Source organism: Ursus arctos, chromosome Y, assembly GCF_023065955.2.
Source record: "Ursus arctos isolate Adak ecotype North America chromosome Y, UrsArc2.0, whole genome shotgun sequence".
Classification (NCBI taxonomy): Eukaryota; Metazoa; Chordata; class Mammalia; order Carnivora; family Ursidae; genus Ursus; species Ursus arctos.
Genome location: NC_079874.1, coordinates 22,014,726 through 22,035,091, shown reverse-complemented (window position 1 = coordinate 22,035,091; position 20,366 = coordinate 22,014,726).

Here is a 20,366-nt window from a genome sequence, read left to right as displayed (position 1 = left end):
GAGGGACGTGGCTGCACTCTGCCAGTGGCCCCTTTCTCCTTAGTCAGCAGAGCTAGAAACCCCGCATTCCCTCTCCTTCATCGAACAGGGCCTACAAGCACACTGAGACACGTGTGTGCTCATGCAGACACTTGAACATGCAACACACACAGACACACACTCTTGACACACAGGCATGCAAGGTGGCCACACACACACCCCTCTCATGCATTTGCTGCAAACTGGGAGACACGAGCACTCACGTGTGCTCATGCAAGCATGCACAAGACCCACATGGACACGGATTCCGTCTCTCTGGCATGGAGATGGCTGCACGCACACACACAGAGGTGCCCATGTGGACCCACGCAGACCGGCAACTCACACACCTATACACGGTCTCCGGCCCACAGGCATGAGATGGCTGCACACACACACACAGCACACACACACATACACACATGTCCATGCAAACACACGGGACACACAACACGCACAGACACGTTATCTGGCACACTGGCATGCAGATTGTCGCATAGACACACACACACTCGCATACGCACATGCACACACGCAAATCACACCACACGCACACACGTGGACCTGCACGCAGGCATGCACTGTTGGCTGCGCAAACAGACATACACACACACACACACACAGCACTCACACAAGGGCTCTAGCAGAGACATCCACACTTGGACCCGCCCTATCAAACTCACAAACGTCGTCCCGACAACACACACATACACAACAAACACACCAACACCTATGGTCTTTACTTACAGGCATAGACAATGGGCCACATACACACACACACACCAGAGGACACACACAAACAAAAACACATACGCTCCACAATCAATGAATGACACTTGGCCACTCAAACACGCACCCACACCCACACACACCCCCCCACACACACACACAAACCCAGTGCCGCAAGCACGTGCTGATACCCCCCCCACAAGATCTCCGCACACAGGCATGCTCCGTGGCCCTGCAAACACGCATGAAAGCATGTTTGTTTTAGAGCACGTGGAAGCTCTCACCAAAGCTCTCGGCCTCACAACCATGCACAGCTGACCCTCGAGCCACACAAACATACACACACACACACACACACACGCACGCAGGAGAACACACACAACGAACATACATGGTCTTCTGCACAGAAGCATTCACAATTATCCCTGCACCATCAGGCTGACAGAGACACACAGACAAACACACACACACACATGTATCCATGCATGCAAAAACACACAGAGACAAAACACACACTGGCACAGACGTGGGCAGGCACAGGGGTATGCACCCTCCAGCACCCCTATACATGCACATGTGCTTGTGTAAAATGAGAAACACACCTTACACACACGGTCCCCAACCAGAGGCACACACAGGTGGGTATGCATACACGCACACCCGCGCGTGCCCACACACTCCCCCGTCGGCTCGCAAACACACGGACGAGCAGCTGACAACCATGCAGAATCAAGCACACTTACACGCCAACGCGCACTCATGGTTTCTGGCACAGAGCCATAGGTGAGTAGCCCCACAGAAAATCACCAGCCAAGGTGCGCCTACAAAGACACACAGACCCTATACACACATGCACTATCCATACAGGTGAGCGGATCTCGGTAACCAAATGGAAACTCACAAATACGTGCATGTGGAAACACACACACGCAACACACACTGGTACCCCAACAGAGGCTTGTGCACCTGGCCGAGCCAACACACACACCCGTGCCTGTGCAAACACACACTCAGGAAACACACACCAACAGACACCGTCCGGTACGCCTGCATGTAAATGTGCCACAACACACACGTACGTGCCCACGGGAGAGACACACACTCATGCACAACACAGGCAAGCACACACAGTCTCTGGCACCCAGGCACACACACTTGGCCACACACATACACACATACGGGCGTATGCAGACACACACACGCAATACGGATTAGCTCACGTGGTCCCTGCACACACACAAGCACACACTCCCACACACAAGTGCACATGCAAACACACACACTACACAAGCACACGTGGTCCGGCTCAGAGGCATGGTCGGCTGGCCGCACGTGCCCGCCCACATGAACACACACACAACACAAACACACACACACCTGCATGCAGACCTGGTCATACATGCTCCGTTACACACAGCCCGCTCACACAGCCGCAGTGCCCACAACTCACACCGGATTTCCCTCACACGTTCTTGGAGCTGTCGCCTGTGGGTGGGTGGTGCAGAGGGACAGGACGTGGGTCTGGAGGGACCGTGAGGGACCCTGAGGAAACGCCTCCTCCGTGGTCCTCCAGGGACATGTGGTTTTGCGGTGATCCTGACTAGAGGAAGCATGCACGGGACGGCATCACAGCAATGCGGGGCACGCTTCCAGGAGCAAGGGTACAGGGAGAAGCTCTCCAAGCGGGGTGAACGGGGCGGTAGCAGAGCCACCGGGCCACGAGTGCCCCGCTCGGCACGGCCCTTCCCCTGCCCTGAAGAACAGGGCTCCCATGTAGAGAGGTGTGCCCTTTCCCGTCCTCCTCCCTGACCTGCCGAGCAAGAGCGGTGGTCTCTCCACAAACAAGCCCTGCCCTGCCCTGCCCCCGTGCCTTACATCCCCCGCACACACGGAATCCCACAGGCCAGGGCTGATCTCCTACTGGCCGTGTGCTGGGTCCCCCATACACATCCACGCACAGACACATAGGGCTTCTTAACTTGTTTATGACTCGCCCGCCATCCCTGGCGATCTGGGTGCTGGACACTCTCTAGAGCTGGCCCTGAAGATCTGTTCCCCCACGTCTGTCCTGTGCGGGCAGAGCACCACGTAGACTCGTCCACCCGTCTCTCACAACGCTGGACGCCTCCTCCACTGCTTCTCGTCGGTCCAACTCTGATGCTCTGCGGTGTCCACGTCCGCACAGCTGCCGTGCCCGCGACACACACGCACAAACACACGGCACACGGACGCACAAGGGAGGTGTTCGTGACACTGCCTCATGCCGAGGATCGCTAAGGCGGCGGTGACCGAGGGCCCTGTCCTTGTGGGATCCCGCTTCCTCCTCCTCTAGGGCTTCACCACCCTCCTCCAGATGGCCTAGTACCATTGCCAAGAATGGCCGTGTGGCTGTGGGAGGCCACGGGGTGGTCCGTAACACGGAGGGACGTCGGAGCGTCTCGGGACAAGGCAGCCCCACTCCCAAAATTTGGCAGACTGTCCCCACCTGAAAAGCTAGGTGGAGAACTGAGGACCCGGCGGACGGCCATGGGTGAGTGTTCAGAGAAATGGGGTGGAGGAGCCTTGCTTCCCCCGAACGACCTGAGACTTTCTGGCTCACACCTGGCTCACCGGATGAACTTGCCCCAGTGGACACCCTGCCCTGGGTGTGTGCCCTGAGTTCCCTCGCCAGGGTCCCTGCTCTCAGGGTCCTCTGAGCCTCAGTTTCCAAACTGGTCCCCAAACCCGACAGTGCCCTGGCACTTCCCACACATATTTCAGGAAGCAGTGACCCGGCCACTCACCGACAGGTCCTCCTCTCTGCTCATTGCCTTCGGCTGCCTCCCTGCCGCAGGTAGTACCGCAGGGGATTGGGCCACAGGTCCTCAATGATGATCTGGTAGGGGAAACCGCCCAGGTGAGCACGGGGCCCAGGCCCCATTCCCAGGCTGCCCCCATTGCCATCACCAAGGCTAAAGCAGGCCTCAGCGGCCCCACCTCGGCGATCTTGTTAGACCCTGGGCAGCTGGGGTCGCACAACCACTTGAAGAAGGTAAGGCTGGTGGTGTCGAGTCTTCGGCTGGGAGCTCCACGTTCATCATCCCAGAACCACTGCACTGGAGTGGACCGAGTCGCCCTGTACCCTGCAGGAAGGGAAAATTCAGGGGAGGCTCTGCACTGTCTAGGACCCACACCCTGTCGCCCTCTCTCCCGCTCTCCTCTCAGCCTCTCTCCATCCTGTGCCGGCTCCCGCCCCCACCTTGTGTCCCTGCACACCCCCTGCCCCTCCCGAGTGCCCACCTGCCCCGCCGGCCCGCCCCCGGCACCCTCGAAGCTCTAGCCCACTCCTACCGGCAATGCTAAGGTGATACTCCTTAAGGATCACTTTGTTCTGGAAGTAGGGGTTGTTCCCAAAGAAAAACATCAACCTGCTGTGGTCCTTGGGACGGCCCGGTTCCTCCACCTACCCCGCCAAAGAAAGACGAGGGGAATGGGACTTGTCCTCCACGGGTCCCGAGATGCTCCCTGCATGTCCCGCTGAACAAGACTGCCGGGCCCTCTCCTGCCCAAATTCCACTCCCAGTGGTCCTACCCCCGCCTCCCACTCCCAGGGCTGACCTCCAAGTCGGTCATGTAGCTGAGCACATCTTTGTCCTGGGCACCCATCACGGCTGATATCTGGGGGTGATTCAGGATCTGCCTTGGGTCAAGGAGCCTCGCCTTCAGCGCTACGGAAGGAGAGCCAAGAGCAGCCCAGCCCTTCCCGGTGAGAGGAAGGGCCCGAAACAGGGCACGTGTAGAACCACCAGGCCCTGCTGCCCTCCCAACCCACTCAGCTCCTGCTCTTTCATCACAGCTGCTCAATACCAGCAGGTGCCTTGGCTTCCAGTGCCTCCGAGAGGGTCTGCGCCCGGCAGCACAAGGCCAAAGGACTGCCTGCGCTCCCTTCCACCCTCAACCCTGGCCTGTGTCTGTGGCCGGCAGGCAGTGACTGCTTTGGGTGTCCAGATGTGCTCGGTCGCGCTCTCACGGCTGTGTTTGCTTAAATGTTAGCCTGCAGGCCTGTGCCCTTGAGGGGCCTTCTGCGCCCACAAAGGGGCCGCTCAGCTCCCTTGGAGCCTGGCTGCACACCCACAGGGCAAAGGGAGGGCCCGTAGGGATCAGCGAGAGAGGGAGGGAAAGGGGTTAGAGGCAGCAGGAGGGAAAGCACAAGAGAGACAGAGACAGCCATACAGGGAGGAAGGGACACAGAGGGAAGGCAGAGCGCAGAGAGGGAGAGGGTGGGGGACACACAGATGGGAGAGACAGGGAGGTAAGGAAACGTGGGTGTGGGCGCATGGCCCTGGGTCCGCGGCCTGGCTGTGTAGGGCCTGATACAGTTGGCAGCACAGCATGCAGCGTGTCTGGGTTGCCGTGTCCGGGGAAGCGTGGCGGCCTGCTGAGTGACTCTGGAAGCCGCATGAGGACGCAGCTGTGGGTGGGCACTGAACTCTTTGGAAAAGGACACAGGCTCTGAAGGACAGGGAAGGGGGCGGCCTGCCTCTCAATGGGCATGCCCCACGCAGCCGGCAGGACGTTTCCTTCCAGGACCTGCTCCGAGCCAAGGGTGGAACTACACTAGGCATGCAGGGTGTGGACATGTGCTCCATGACACCTGGAGAGTGTTGGGAGCGCTCCCTGCAGTCCCAGAGCATTTGGCCGCAGCTTCTGCTCAGACGTGGTCTATACAAGCCTCAGCCCCTGCCTTCCCCCCACCTTCAAGGCCCACAGTCCTGTACTGTGCCTTTATAGGGGCGGGGGACCCACTCCCACGGGGGTTGGGGAGGGGCCAGGGATCCTTCTCCCCAGCGCTCCTACCCCTGGCGGAGCCTCTGCTCCTCCCCTCCTGCCAGTGGTCCTCCACCGCAGACAAACCCAAGCCCAGAGGGAGGAAGGATACGGCCTGGGCCCAGAAGCCGGGGATGCGCTGGATGATGGCCCTTCTTCGAGCCAGGTGAGAACTCCGCTTCTGATTCATCCTGCGCTTGAGCCGCAAGTAGGCCCTGGTAGCTTGGGCATCCACAGAGCTGAGCGCAAACTGAACCATCTCCAGCGCGGCAAGTGGGGCGCCGGCTATCTCGGGACCCAGCCCTGACTCCCCCTGCTGCAGCGGCGGCAGTTGCTCGTCCTGCTGTGCTTGCACCGCCTCCTGGTCTTCCACCGCCACGACCTCCACCACCGCCATGATATCCTCCACCACCAGCAGCAACTCGTCCCCCGGGCCGGCCTGCTCTCTGCCCTGCTGGGCCTCCGCACCCACCCCAGCCTCTGTGCCCATCCCCCCGGCACCTAGGGCCTGCAGCGGCCCCGCCTCTCCCCAGGCACCTGCCTGGGCGAGGGGCCCCGATGCCTCACGGCCCCCTTCCAGGACCAAGGTGCTCCCGGACGGCAGGGCAGCGCCGCCTTCCCCGGAGCCTGCCGCGCTCTCCATGTGGTCCTGGTCCTGCGCGAGCAGAGCCAGCAGCGGAGGGAAGGAACTGGAGGTGAGAGCACGCGACTCCCGCAAACGGTGGGGCAGGTGGAGCTCTGGCGCCCCTAGCGGTCTGCGGGAGGCAGCGTCCTCCCAGAGGCTGCGGGCTGGTGAACACACGCGCACAAGGGATAGAGGGCATGCTGTGACGCCCAAGGATGACGCTCTATCACGTATGCGGCCTTGGTGGGACTGAGTCCTGAGCTAGCCCAGGACAAGGGAGAACCCCTCTTCCAGTCAGTTAACGGCCGGTGGGCGTGGTCAGCCAGGGCCTCGCCCCTCGCCCTGCAGGCACCAATCAGGGAGCCAGCCGGGGCGCCCCGCCTACCGCGCTCCCAGGACACACCTCCACCTTCACCCCTCCCGCCGCTTCCTCCCGGGGCGCCCTCCGCCTGGTATTTGAACCCAGCAGTGCCAGGCTGTCCCTCGCCTTCCCGAATACACTCCTCTAGGACTCAGGACGCTGTATACACACCCGGGAGCCCTGGACCAGTGTGTGTGGAAAGCGTCAGCCCATGCCCCGGAGAATCTAGGGCAATTCCAGGACACAGGTGCCCCGATGCTCTCTGCCGGCCCGGGGTTGGGGGGAAAAGTGTGGCCACAGTTTGTCCCAGCCCATGTCCTTTGCTACTCAGGAGAAGAGTGACAAAGAGTGCTGGTTCCATCTGCGTGCCTGTGCTTTCTTCTTGCTCTCCTCTCCGTCTTCCTCTAAGTCTTTGGGTTCAGGTGCTCTTTCTCTGGCCCCTCGCTGGCCACACGGTCTCTAGGGGAGAAGGACTTCAGGATGGAAGATGCAGACGCCTCTCTGAGCAGCTCTTTTCCCTGGACATAAAAGCCCTGTCCCCCTCTGTGACTGGCACCCAGTCAGGTGACCCTGGAAAAGGTCCCAAGCAGGGTACCCACAGCAGCACACTCACCCAACAACCACGCAAGCAGACACGCAGTGTGTTTGCCCTGGAGGACAGACGAACTGACCCTTAGAGGAGCCACGAGCATAGAGCAAAGGGGACCCTGAAGAGGATGTCTGGGTGAACCCTGTTAAGAGGGTGGCAGGTGATGCCGTCTGCTGGCCTGGAGCCACCTCTCTGTCTGCTGTTAGGGAGGCCAGGCGGCAAGGAGCTGAGGACGGCACCCAGGACACACGTAGCAGGAATGCACGTGCCTTTCCTGCTAGACACAGAACGTCTTGCGTTGCATTCTGCCAACACCGCGAATGCCGTGGGAATGGGTTCCCGGCTCACCTGGCCTGCAGAAGAGAACGTACCCTTCCTAGCCTTGGCCCGTCCAGGCCACCCGGGTCAGACCGTGAGCGGAATATCAGGCCGGGCCACCACGGCCCCGCGGCGGGCTCGCAGTCGTGGTGAGAGGACACACAAAGTGTGCTTGTAAGCCAGCACAGTAGGCTTGGGGCAGTTGGTTTGGTGCCAATGCAAGCCAGTCTCTCCAGGCATGACTGAAAGGTCGGGCCTTCCTCCACACACCCACTTAGTCCTCGGAGCCGGCAAAGTGCCGCACGAGCCATGCCCTGGGGATGGCGTGGCAACGTAAGACTTACTCCCTGGCAGCTGATGCATGCGTCCAATCGCCCCACCTCATTCCACGGCAGGCAGGACTTCCACGTGGCCGAGGCAGCACGGCGCCTTGCTCTGGTGGCACAGGGCACGTAGCTACCATCCAGCCTTTCCTCTCCCCTTTAGAGCAGGGAGGTCCTTCCCGAAAGCCCAGAGGAAGCCCAGAAGTTTCCAGGGAAAACAGGCATGGTGGGCTGGCCCTTTCTGGGGACTTCTGGGGCCTGAGGCATGCTGGCCGATCCCCTGAGACCACAAGGGTCCATGGGACTTCACCTCCACCCTGCGGACATAAGAATTCCTAGGGACCGGACTGTGGGAGCTGCCAGGCTGCCCTGCAGCTTAAGAGTCAAGGAGCTGGGAAGACATGTCTGAGGGAAGAGCCTTTCCAGTGGCTCAAGGGAAGCTCCCTGTGCCCACGGCATTGCGGCTCTCCAACACCCTAAGCTGTTCCTGAGGGGTGCATCGGGCTTCAGATCCCCAACACTGCCGCACAGTGGTGCCACCTAGTGCTGTTCCGGGCAGGGGCCATGGGCTCAGCAGGGTTTCCTGAGCCCGAAGGCCAAAACCCTCCCCTACCTACCGCTAGCTGCTCCGACAGGCAGGAAGGAACAGAGTTCCCCAAGGACGTGAGGCCAAGAGTCCAAACAGGCTGAGCTGTCAGCATGACAGCCCAGGGGCTGCTGGGAGTCTCACACAGGGACCATTGATGGGCAACAGGAAGACAGAGCTGGGACCACGCTGCAAGGTCCAGTTGTGGCAGAGGTAGTGGGGAAAGTCACCTGGGGGAGTGCGTCCTTGGGGGCATGCTGGTGGTGGGGGTGAGCTCAGGGGTGGTGAGAGGTGTTGATTTGGGAAGCCCCTGTGGGCTCAGGGGCAGCAAGCTAGGTGGCCCTCGGTGAGGCAGGGAACACGGGCCTTGAGGGTCCACCTCCTCTCCCTTCCCTCTTCTCCACCTGGTCCGCAGGAGGCAGAGATGACCGCCCCAACCTGGAGCTCATCGGACACCAGGACGGCCCTTCGGCCAGGAGGAATACTCCCCTCAGGACCCTTTCCTCTGCAGTAACGTACTGCCGTGGGTACTTACTTACTCTTTGGGACCCTTGGCCGACAGCGCAAATCGGGGCACAAGTTCTTAGCCCCTCTGTAGCACATGCTGAAACCTCACAGTGTTTCCCACAGCTGGGACCAGCCGTGCCAGCAGCACAGATGGGAGGTCGCCTGACACACGCCCGCCAGCTCCCACCCCTCCCTGCTTCCCTTGGCCCCTCTGCGTGTTGCATCCAGGGGCAGACACACCCCTGAATACCCAAGGAATGCCCACGACGGCTGTGTGTCAGGAGGGACGTGGCTGCACTCTGCCAGTGGCCCCTTTCTCCTTAGTCAGCAGAGCTAGAAACCCCGCATTCCCTCTCCTTCATCGAACAGGGCCTACAAGCACACTGAGACACGTGTGTGCTCATGCAGACACTTGAACATGCAACACACACAGACACACACTCTTGACACACAGGCATGCAAGGTGGCCACACACACACCCCTCTCATGCATTTGCTGCAAACTGGGAGACACGAGCACTCACGTGTGCTCATGCAAGCATGCACAAGACCCACATGGACACGGATTCCGTCTCTCTGGCATGGAGATGGCTGCACGCACACACACAGAGGTGCCCATGTGGACCCACGCAGACCGGCAACTCACACACCTATACACGGTCTCCGGCCCACAGGCATGAGATGGCTGCACACACACACACAGCACACACACACATACACACATGTCCATGCAAACACACGGGACACACAACACGCACAGACACGTTATCTGGCACACTGGCATGCAGATTGTCGCATAGACACACACACACACACTCGCATACGCACATGCACACACGCAAATCACACCACACGCACACACGTGGACCTGCACGCAGGCATGCACTGTTGGCTGCGCAAACAGACATACACACACACACACACACACAGCACTCACACAAGGGCTCTAGCAGAGACATCCACACTTGGACCCGCCCTATCAAACTCACAAACGTCGTCCCGACAACACACACATACACAACAAACACACCAACACCCATGGTCTTTACTTACAGGCATAGACAATGGCACACACACACACACACACACACACACCAGAGGACACACACAAACAAAAACACACACGCTCCATAATCAATGAATGACACTTGGCCACTCAAACACGCACCCCCCCACACACACACACAAACCCAGTGCCGCAAGCACGTGCTGATACCCCCCCCACAAGATCTCCGCACACAGGCATGCTCCGTGGCCCTGCAAACACGCATGAAAGCATGTTTGTTTTAGAGCACGTGGAAGCTCTCACCAAAGCTCTCGGCCTCACAACCATGCACAGCTGACCCTCGAGCCACGCAAACATACACACACACACACACACACACAGACGCACGCACGCAGGAGAACACACACAACGAACATACATGGTCTTCTGCACAGAAGCATTCACAATTATCCCTGCACCATCAGGCTGACAGAGACACACAGACAAACACACACACACACATGTATCCATGCATGCAAAAACACACAGAGACAAAACACACACTGGCACAGACGTGGGCAGGCACAGGGGTATGCACCCTCCAGCACCCCTATACATGCACATGTGCTTGTGTAAAATGAGAAACACACCTTACACACACGGTCCCCAACCAGAGGCACACACAGGTGGGTATGCATACACGCACACCCGCGCGTGCCCACACACTCCCCCGTCGGCTCGCAAACACACGGACGAGCAGCTGACAACCATGCAGAATCAAGCACACTTACACGCCAACGCGCACTCATGGTTTCTGGCACAGAGCCATAGGTGAGTAGCCCCACAGAAAATCACCAGCCAAGGTGCGCCTACAAAGACACACAGACCCTATACACACATGCACTATCCATACAGGTGAGCGGATCTCGGTAACCAAATGGAAACTCACAAATACGTGCATGTGGAAACACACACACGCAACACACACTGGTACCCCAACAGAGGCTTGTGCACCTGGCCGAGCCAACACACACACCCGTGCCTGTGCAAACACACACTCAGGAAACACACACCAACAGACACCGTCCGGTACGCCTGCATGTAAATGTGCCACAACACACACGTACGTGCCCACGGGAGAGACACACACTCATGCACAACACAGGCAAGCACACACAGTCTCTGGCACCCAGGCACACACACTTGGCCACACACATACACACATACGGGCGTATGCAGACACACACACGCAATACGGATTAGCTCACGTGGTCCCTGCACACACACAAGCACACACTCCCACACACAAGTGCACATGCAAACATACACACTACACAAGCACATGTGGTCCGGCTCAGAGGCATGGTCGGCTGGCCGCACGTGCCCGCCCACATGAACACACACACAACACAAACACACACACACCTGCATGCAGACCTGGTCATACATGCTCCGTTACACACAGCCCGCTCACACAGCCGCAGTGCCCACAACTCACACCGGATTTCCCTCACACGTTCTTGGAGCTGTCGCCTGTGGGTGGGTGGTGCAGAGGGACAGGACGTGGGTCTGGAGGGACCGTGAGGGACCCTGAGGAAACGCCTCCTCCGTGGTCCTCCAGGGACATGTGGTTTTGCGGTGATCCTGACTAGAGGAAGCATGCACGGGACGGCATCACAGCAATGCGGGGCACGCTTCCAGGAGCAAGGGTACAGGGAGAAGCTCTCCAAGCGGGGTGAACGGGGCGGTAGCAGAGCCACCGGGCCACGAGTGCCCCGCTCGGCACGGCCCTTCCCCTGCCCTGAAGAACAGGGCTCCCATGTAGAGAGGTGTGCCCTTTCCCGTCCTCCTCCCTGACCTGCCGAGCAAGAGCGGTGGTCTCTCCACAAACAAGCCCTGCCCTGCCCTGCCCCCGTGCCTTACATCCCCCGCACACACGGAATCCCACAGGCCAGGGCTGATCTCCTACTGGCCGTGTGCTGGGTCCCCCATACACATCCACGCACAGACACATAGGGCTTCTTAACTTGTTTATGACTCGCCCGCCATCCCTGGCGATCTGGGTGCTGGACACTCTCTAGAGCTGGCCCTGAAGATCTGTTCCCCCACGTCTGTCCTGTGCGGGCAGAGCACCACGTAGACTCGTCCACCCGTCTCTCACAACGCTGGACGCCTCCTCCACTGCTTCTCGTCGGTCCAACTCTGATGCTCTGCGGTGTCCACGTCCGCACAGCTGCCGTGCCCGCGACACACACGCACAAACACACGGCACACGGACGCACAAGGGAGGTGTTCGTGACACTGCCTCATGCCGAGGATCGCTAAGGCGGCGGTGACCGAGGGCCCTGTCCTTGTGGGATCCCGCTTCCTCCTCCTCTAGGGCTTCACCACCCTCCTCCAGATGGCCTAGTACCATTGCCAAGAATGGCCGTGTGGCTGTGGGAGGCCACGGGGTGGTCCGTAACACGGAGGGACGTCGGAGCGTCTCGGGACAAGGCAGCCCCACTCCCAAAATTTGGCAGACTGTCCCCACCTGAAAAGCTAGGTGGAGAACTGAGGACCCGGCGGACGGCCATGGGTGAGTGTTCAGAGAAATGGGGTGGAGGAGCCTTGCTTCCCCCGAACGACCTGAGACTTTCTGGCTCACACCTGGCTCACCGGATGAACTTGCCCCAGTGGACACCCTGCCCTGGGTGTGTGCCCTGAGTTCCCTCGCCAGGGTCCCTGCTCTCAGGGTCCTCTGAGCCTCAGTTTCCAAACTGGTCCCCAAACCCGACAGTGCCCTGGCACTTCCCACACATATTTCAGGAAGCAGTGACCCGGCCACTCACCGACAGGTCCTCCTCTCTGCTCATTGCCTTCGGCTGCCTCCCTGCCGCAGGTAGTACCGCAGGGGATTGGGCCACAGGTCCTCAATGATGATCTGGTAGGGGAAACCGCCCAGGTGAGCACGGGGCCCAGGCCCCATTCCCAGGCTGCCCCCATTGCCATCACCAAGGCTAAAGCAGGCCTCAGCGGCCCCACCTCGGCGATCTTGTTAGACCCTGGGCAGCTGGGGTCGCACAACCACTTGAAGAAGGTAAGGCTGGTGGTGTCGAGTCTTCGGCTGGGAGCTCCACGTTCATCATCCCAGAACCACTGCACTGGAGTGGACCGAGTCGCCCTGTACCCTGCAGGAAGGGAAAATTCAGGGGAGGCTCTGCACTGTCTAGGACCCACACCCTGTCGCCCTCTCTCCCGCTCTCCTCTCAGCCTCTCTCCATCCTGTGCCGGCTCCCGCCCCCACCTTGTGTCCCTGCACACCCCCTGCCCCTCCCGAGTGCCCACCTGCCCCCGCCGGCCCGCCCCCGGCACCCTCGAAGCTCTAGCCCACTCCTACCGGCAATGCTAAGGTGATACTCCTTAAGGATCACTTTGTTCTGGAAGTAGGGGTTGTTCCCAAAGAAAAACATCAACCTGCTGTGGTCCTTGGGACGGCCCGGTTCCTCCACCTACCCCGCCAAAGAAAGACGAGGGGAATGGGACTTGTCCTCCACGGGTCCCGAGATGCTCCCTGCATGTCCCGCTGAACAAGACTGCCGGGCCCTCTCCTGCCCAAATTCCACTCCCAGTGGTCCTACCCCCGCCTCCCACTCCCAGGGCTGACCTCCAAGTCGGTCATGTAGCTGAGCACATCTTTGTCCTGGTCACCCATCACGGCTGATATCTGGGGGTGATTCAGGATCTGCCTTGGGTCAAGGAGCCTCGCCTTCAGCGCTACGGAAGGAGAGCCAGGAGCAGCCCAGCCCTTCCCGGTGAGAGGAAGGGCCCGAAACAGGGCACGTGTAGAACCACCAGGCCCTGCTGCCCTCCCAACCCACTCAGCTCCTGCTCTTTCATCACAGCTGCTCAATACCAGCAGGTGCCTTGGCTTCCAGTGCCTCCGAGAGGGTCTGCGCCCGGCAGCACAAGGCCAAAGGACTGCCTGCGCTCCCTTCCACCCTCAACCCTGGCCTGTGTCTGTGGCCGGCAGGCAGTGACTGCTTTGGGTGTCCAGATGTGCTCGGTCGCGCTCTCACGGCTGTGTTTGCTTAAATGTTAGCCTGCAGGCCTGTGCCCTTGAGGGGCCTTCTGCGCCCACAAAGGGGCCGCTCAGCTCCCTTGGAGCCTGGCTGCACACCCACAGGGCAAAGGGAGGGCCCGTAGGGATCAGCGAGAGAGGGAGGGAAAGGGGTTAGAGGCAGCAGGAGGGAAAGCACAAGAGAGACAGAGACAGCCATACAGGGAGGAAGGGACACAGAGGGAAGGCAGAGCGCAGAGAGGGAGAGGGTGGGGGACACACAGATGGGAGAGACAGGGAGGTAAGGAAACGTGGGTGTGGGCGCATGGCCCTGGGTCCGCGGCCTGGCTGTGTAGGGCCTGATACAGTTGGCAGCACAGCATGCAGCGTGTCTGGGTTGCCGTGTCCGGGGAAGCGTGGCGGCCTGCTGAGTGACTCTGGAAGCCGCATGAGGACGCAGCTGTGGGTGGGCACTGAACTCTTTGGAAAAGGACACAGGCTCTGAAGGACAGGGAAGGGGGCGGCCTGCCTCTCAATGGGCATGCCCCACGCAGCCGGCAGGACGTTTCCTTCCAGGACCTGCTCCGAGCCAAGGGTGGAACTACACTAGGCATGCAGGGTGTGGACATGTGCTCCATGACACCTGGAGAGTGTTGGGAGCGCTCCCTGCAGTCCCAGAGCATTTGGCCGCAGCTTCTGCTCAGACGTGGTCTATACAAGCCTCAGCCCCTGCCTTCCCCCCACCTTCAAGGCCCACAGTCCTGTACTGTGCCTTTATAGGGGCGGGGGACCCACTCCCACGGGGGTTGGGGAGGGGCCAGGGATCCTTCTCCCCAGCGCTCCTACCCCTGGCGGAGCCTCTGCTCCTCCCCTCCTGCCAGTGGTCCTCCACCGCAGACAAACCCAAGCCCAGAGGGAGGAAGGATACGGCCTGGGCCCAGAAGCCGGGGATGCGCTGGATGATGGCCCTTCTTCGAGCCAGGTGAGAACTCCGCTTCTGATTCATCCTGCGCTTGAGCCGCAAGTAGGCCCTGGTAGCTTGGGCATCCACAGAGCTGAGCGCAAACTGAACCATCTCCAGCGCGGCAAGTGGGGCGCCGGCTATCTCGGGACCCAGCCCTGACTCCCCCTGCTGCAGCGGCGGCAGTTGCTCGTCCTGCTGTGCTTGCACCGCCTCCTGGTCTTCCACCGCCACGACCTCCACCACCGCCATGATATCCTCCACCACCAGCAGCAACTCGTCCCCCGGGCCGGCCTGCTCTCTGCCCTGCTGGGCCTCCGCACCCACCCCAGCCTCTGTGCCCATCCCCCCGGCACCTAGGGCCTGCAGCGGCCCCGCCTCTCCCCAGGCACCTGCCTGGGCGAGGGGCCCCGATGCCTCACGGCCCCCTTCCAGGACCAAGGTGCTCCCGGACGGCAGGGCAGCGCCGCCTTCCCCGGAGCCTGCCGCGCTCTCCATGTGGTCCTGGTCCTGCGCGAGCAGAGCCAGCAGCGGAGGGAAGGAACTGGAGGTGAGAGCACGCGACTCCCGCAAACGGTGGGGCAGGTGGAGCTCTGGCGCCCCTAGCGGTCTGCGGGAGGCAGCGTCCTCCCAGAGGCTGCGGGCTGGTGAACACACGCGCACAAGGGATAGAGGGCATGCTGTGACGCCCAAGGATGACGCTCTATCACGTATGCGGCCTTGGTGGGACTGAGTCCTGAGCTAGCCCAGGACAAGGGAGAACCCCTCTTCCAGTCAGTTAACGGCCGGTGGGCGTGGTCAGCCAGGGCCTCGCCCCTCGCCCTGCAGGCACCAATCAGGGAGCCAGCCGGGGCGCCCCGCCTACCGCGCTCCCAGGACACACCTCCACCTTCACCCCTCCCGCCGCTTCCTCCCGGGGCGCCCTCCGCCTGGTATTTGAACCCAGCAGTGCCAGGCTGTCCCTCGCCTTCCCGAATACACTCCTCTAGGACTCAGGACGCTGTATACACACCCGGGAGCCCTGGACCAGTGTGTGTGGAAAGCGTCAGCCCATGCCCCGGAGAATCTAGGGCAATTCCAGGACACAGGTGCCCCGATGCTCTCTGCCGGCCCGGGGTTGGGGGGAAAAGTGTGGCCACAGTTTGTCCCAGCCCATGTCCTTTGCTACTCAGGAGAAGAGTGACAAAGAGTGCTGGTTCCATCTGCGTGCCTGTGCTTTCTTCTTGCTCTCCTCTCCGTCTTCCTCTAAGTCTTTGGGTTCAGGTGCTCTTTCTCTGGCCCCTCGCTGGCCACACGGTCTCTAGGGGAGAAGGACTTCAGGATGGAAGATGCAGACGCCTCTCTGAGCAGCTCTTTTCCCTGGACATAAAAGCCCTGTCCCCCTCTGTGACTGGCACCCAGTCAGGTGACCCTGGAAAAGGTCCCAAGCGGGGTACCCACAGCAGCACACTCACCCAACAACCACGCAAGCAGACACGCAGTGTGTTTGCCCTGGAGGACAGACGAACTGACCCTTAGAGGAGCCACGAGCATAGAGCAAAGGGGACCCTGAAGAGGATGTCTGGGTGAACCCTGTTAAGAGGGTGGCAGGTGATGCCGTCTGCTGGCCTGGAGCCACCTCTCTGTCTGCTGTTAGGGAGGCCAGGCGGCAAGGAGCTGAGGACGGCACCCAGGACACACGTAGCAGGAATGCACGTGCCTTTCCTGCTAGACACAGAACGTCTTGCGTTGCATTCTGCCAACACCGCGAATGCCGTGGGAATGGGTTCCCGGCTCACCTGGCCTGCAGAAGAGAACGTACCCTTCCTAGCCTTGGCCCGTCCAGGCCACCCGGGTCAGACCGTGAGCGGAATATCAGGCCGGGCCACCACGGCCCCGCGGCGGGCTCGCAGTCGTGGTGAGAGGACACACAAAGTGTGCTTGTAAGCCAGCACAGTAGGCTTGGGGCAGTTGGTTTGGTGCCAATGCAAGCCAGTCTCTCCAGGCATGACTGAAAGGTCGGGCCTTCCTCCACACACCCACTTAGTCCTCGGAGCCGGCAAAGTGCCGCACGAGCCATGCCCTGGGGATGGCGTGGCAACGTAAGACTTACTCCCTGGCAGCTGATGCATGCGTCCAATCGCCCCACCTCATTCCACGGCAGGCAGGACTTCCACGTGGCCGAGGCAGCACGGCGCCTTGCTCTGGTGGCACAGGGCACGTAGCTACCATCCAGCCTTTCCTCTCCCCTTTAGAGCAGGGAGGTCCTTCCCGAAAGCCCAGAGGAAGCCCAGAAGTTTCCAGGGAAAACAGGCATGGTGGGCTGGCCCTTTCTGGGGACTTCTGGGGCCTGAGGCATGCTGGCCGATCCCCTGAGACCACAAGGGTCCATGGGACTTCACCTCCACCCTGCGGACATAAGAATTCCTAGGGACCGGACTGTGGGAGCTGCCAGGCTGCCCTGCAGCTTAAGAGTCAAGGAGCTGGGAAGACATGTCTGAGGGAAGAGCCTTTCCAGTGGCTCAAGGGAAGCTCCCTGTGCCCACGGCATTGCGGCTCTCCAACACCCTAAGCTGTTCCTGAGGGGTGCATCGGGCTTCAGATCCCCAACACTGCCGCACAGTGGTGCCACCTAGTGCTGTTCCGGGCAGGGGCCATGGGCTCAGCAGGGTTTCCTGAGCCCGAAGGCCAAAACCCTCCCCTACCTACCGCTAGCTGCTCCGACAGGCAGGAAGGAACAGAGTTCCCCAAGGACGTGAGGCCAAGAGTCCAAACAGGCTGAGCTGTCAGCATGACAGCCCAGGGGCTGCTGGGAGTCTCACACAGGGACCATCGATGGGCAACAGGAAGACAGAGCTGGGACCACGCTGCAAGGTCCAGTTGTGGCAGAGGTAGTGGGGAAAGTCACCTGGGGGAGTGCGTCCTTGGGGGCATGCTGGTGGTGGGGGTGAGCTCAGGGGTGGTGAGAGGTGTTGATTTGGGAAGCCCCTGTGGGCTCAGGAGCTGCAAGCTAGGTGGCCCTCGGTGAGGCAGGGAACACGGGCCTTGAGGGTCCACCTCCTCTCCCTTCCCTCTTCTCCCCCTGGTCCGCAGGAGGCAGAGATGACCGCCCCAACCTGGAGCTCATCGGACACCAGGACGGCCCTTCGGCCAGGAGGAATACTCCCCTCAGGACCCTTTCCTCTGCAGTAACGTACTGCCGTGGGTACTTACTTCCTCTTTGGGACCCTTGGCCGACAGCGCAAATCGGGGCACAAGTTCTTAGCCCCTCTGTAGCACATGCTGAAACCTCACAGTGTTTCCCACAGCTGGGACCAGCCGTGCCAGCAGCACAGATGGGAGGTCGCCTGACACACGCCCGCCAGCTCCCACCCCTCCCTGCTTCCCTTGGCCCCTCTGCGTGTTGCATCCAGGGGCAGACACACCCCTGAATACCCAAGGAATGCCCACGACGGCTGTGTGTCAGGAGGGACGTGGCTGCACTCTGCCAGTGGCCCCTTTCTCCTTAGTCAGCAGAGCTAGAAACCCCGCATTCCCTCTCCTTCATCGAACAGGGCCTACAAGCACACTGAGACACGTGTGTGCTCATGCAGACACTTGAACATGCAACACACACAGACACACACTCTTGACACACAGGCATGCAAGGTGGCCACACACACACCCCTCTCATGCATTTGCTGCAAACTGGGAGACACGAGCACTCACGTGTGCTCATGCAAGCATGCACAAGACCCACATGGACACGGATTCCGTCTCTCTGGCATGGAGATGGCTGCACGCACACACACAGAGGTGCCCATGTGGACCCACGCAGACCGGCAACTCACACACCTATACACGGTCTCCGGCCCACAGGCATGAGATGGCTGCACACACACACACAGCACACACACACATACACACATGTCCATGCAAACACACGGGACACACAACACGCACAGACACGTTATCTGGCACACTGGCATGCAGATTGTCGCATAGACACACACACACACACACTCGCATACGCACATGCACACACGCAAATCACACCACACGCACACACGTGGACCTGCACGCAGGCATGCACTGTTGGCTGCGCAAACAGACATACACACACACACACACACAGCACTCACACAAGGGCTCTAGCAGAGACATCCACACTTGGACCCGCCCTATCAAACTCACAAACGTCGTCCCGACAACACACACATACACAACAAACACACCAACACCCATGGTCTTTACTTACAGGCATAGACAATGGCACACACACACACACACACACACCAGAGGACACACACAAACAAAAACACACACGCTTCACAATCAATGAATGACACTTGGCCACTCAAACACGCACCCACACACCCACACACCCACACACACACACACACACCCCCACACACACACAAACCCAGTGCCGCAAGCACGTGCTGATACCCCCCCCACAAGATCTCCGCACACAGGCATGCTCCGTGGCCCTGCAAACACGCATGAAAGCATGTTTGTTTTAGAGCACGTGGAAGCTCTCACCAAAGCTCTCGGCCTCACAACCATGCACAGCTGACCCTCGAGCCACGCAAACATACACACACACACACACACACACACACAGACGCACGCACGCAGGAGAACACACACAACGAACATACATGGTCTTCTGCACAGAAGCATTCACAATTATCCCTGCACCATCAGGCTGACAGAGACACACAGACAAACACACACACACACATGTATCCATGCATGCAAAAACACACAGAGACAAAACACACACTGGCACAGACGTGGGCAGGCACAGGGGTATGCACCCTCCAGCACCCCTATACATGCACATGTGCTTGTGTAAAATGAGAAACACACCTTACACACACGGTCCCCAACCAGAGGCACACACAGGTGGGTATGCATACACGCACACCCGCGCGTGCCCACACACTCCCCCGTCGGCTCGCAAACACACGGACGAGCAGCTGACAACCATGCAGAATCAAGCACACTTACACGCCAACGCGCACTCATGGTTTCTGGCACAGAGCCATAGGTGAGTAGCCCCACAGAAAATCACCAGCCAAGGTGCGCCTACAAAGACACACAGACCCTATACACACATGCACTATCCATACAGGTGAGCGGATCTCGGTAACCAAATGGAAACTCACAAATACGTGCATGTGGAAACACACACACGCAACACACACTGGTACCCCAACAGAGGCTTGTGCACCTGGCCGAGCCAACACACACACCCGTGCCTGTGCAAACACACACTCAGGAAACACACACCAACAGACACCGTCCGGTACGCCTGCATGTAAATGTGCCACAACACACACGTACGTGCCCACGGGAGAGACACACACTCATGCACAACACAGGCAAGCACACACAGTCTCTGGCACCCAGGCACACACACTTGGCCACACACATACACACATACGGGCGTATGCAGACACACACACGCAATACGGATTAGCTCACGTGGTCCCTGCACACACACAAGCACACACTCCCACACACAAGTGCACATGCAAACACACACACTACACAAGC